The sequence below is a fragment of the Mandrillus leucophaeus genome, unplaced genomic scaffold (assembly GCF_000951045.1).
Source record: "Mandrillus leucophaeus isolate KB7577 unplaced genomic scaffold, Mleu.le_1.0 Scaffold205, whole genome shotgun sequence".
NCBI lineage: Eukaryota > Metazoa > Chordata > Mammalia > Primates > Cercopithecidae > Mandrillus > Mandrillus leucophaeus.
Window position 1 is genome coordinate 416,486 of NW_012102088.1, and position 1,685 is coordinate 418,170.

General features: G+C 42.1%; 1 protein-coding gene across 1 annotated transcript in view; it reads right to left on the reverse strand.

Annotated features, from left to right (window-relative positions):
• DUXA (double homeobox A) overlaps positions 1–574 on the reverse strand; it is a 19,880-nt gene extending 19,306 nt beyond the window's left edge. Inside the window, exon 1 of the mRNA XM_011979642.1 lies at positions 563–574. The gene's annotated coding sequence lies outside the window, so the exon portion shown is untranslated. The remainder of the gene's footprint in view (positions 1–562) is intronic.
• Positions 575–1,685: the final 1,111 nt, after the last annotated feature.

Sequence of the window (1,685 nt, forward strand, 5' to 3'; positions counted from 1 at the left end):
ATATATATATATATATATGTATATTATTTTTGCTTTACAATAAATTACTCTGTGCTCCATCTCTTGCTGGGTGACTCTTGTTTAAGTTTTTTTAAACTAAGAAGACAAGAACTGAGGTATCACAACACCATCAACACCAGTAGCACCTCCCCTCCCGGATATGTGTTAGCAAAAAAATGTCTCTAGATTTTGTTAAATGATCCGTGGACCATGACTCTGACCCATTGCTTGCCTGGCTCCATCATGCTCCAGGAGGAGTGGGATTAAGTCTTTGAGGTTGTTAGGGCTTGTAAAGTTTGGGGGCTTTAAGTTGTACCTGCACCAATTTTGGAGGTGTACATGCACATTTGGGGATGCTAGGACTCTGTTCCTCCCTCAACCCCCAGACTTTTAAGGCACCAAGAAATATAAATATCATTTATTATTTTCCAGGCATGTGCCAAGCCCTTTTTATTTAATATTCTATACAAAATTTGAAAACTTAAAAACAAAAAACCTAAAGTGGAGATTTCCACCTCTGTTTTTTCAGATGAGAAAATTGAGAAATCCAAAGTTCTGAGACTCATTTTTTAAACTGAGTTCATATGTATTGAGTGTTTCTCATGTTGCCTGATGTCAATGGAGTTTCTGAGGTCTAGGAGGATGTGGGAAAAACATCGTTTCTTAGCTGAGTTGTAATTAATATTGAGAGCATTACGTTTATGTAGAAAAATCATTTTTCCTTAAATCCTCGAAGATAACAAACAAGGATGAAATTCATTTATAGGTTTAGTATTTTCCTGTTAAAATCGTTTACTCTTCTTTGTTTTCGGGTCAATGTCCAATTGGTTTACACACTTGATAGTTGAAATGTACTTACTGAATACTGATGTAATTTGTGGGTCCTGGTAGATATTTCGAAGTTGTCGTACAAACAGGACAATAGGTTCTCTCAACTCTTCAAACGTGTAACATGGTGTAACATGACAGACTTGTAAGTCTTTTTTCTTCTTCTTCTTCTTCTTCTTTTTTTTTTTTGGAGAGATCGGGTCTCGCTATGTTACCAAGAATGATCTTGAGCTCCTGGGCTCAAGGGATCCTCTCACCTTGACCTTGGGGGCCTCCCAAAGTGCTGGGATTATAGGCGTGAGCCACCACACCTGGCCTCTTGCAAAGTCTTATAATGTCGTTTTTAAGCTCTTAACCTGCCAAGTATGGGTGGCTCACGCCTGTAATCCCAACACTTTGGGAGGATGAGGTGGGAGGATCACTTGAGCCCAGGAGTTCAAGACCAGACTGGGCAATATGGCAAGAACCTGTCTTTACAAAAAACTAAAAAGTAAATTAGCCAGGCATGGTGGTACACACCTGCAGTCCCAGCTACTTGGGAGGGTGAGGTAGGAGGATTGCTTCAGCCTAAAAAGTCGGCCGGGCGCGGTGGTTCATGCCTGTAATCTTGGCACTTTGGGAGGCCGAGGTGGGCGAGTCATGAGGTCAGGAGTTTGAGACCAGCCTGGCCAACATGGTGAAACCCTGTCTCTACTAAAAATACAAGAAAATTAACTGGGCATGGCGGCAGGTGCCTGTAATCCCAGCTACTCAGGAGCCCGAGGCAGAAGAATCATTTCAACCGGGAGGCAGAGGTTGCAGTGAGCCAAGATCACGCCACTGCAGTCCAACCTTGGTGACAGAGAGAGACTCTGTCT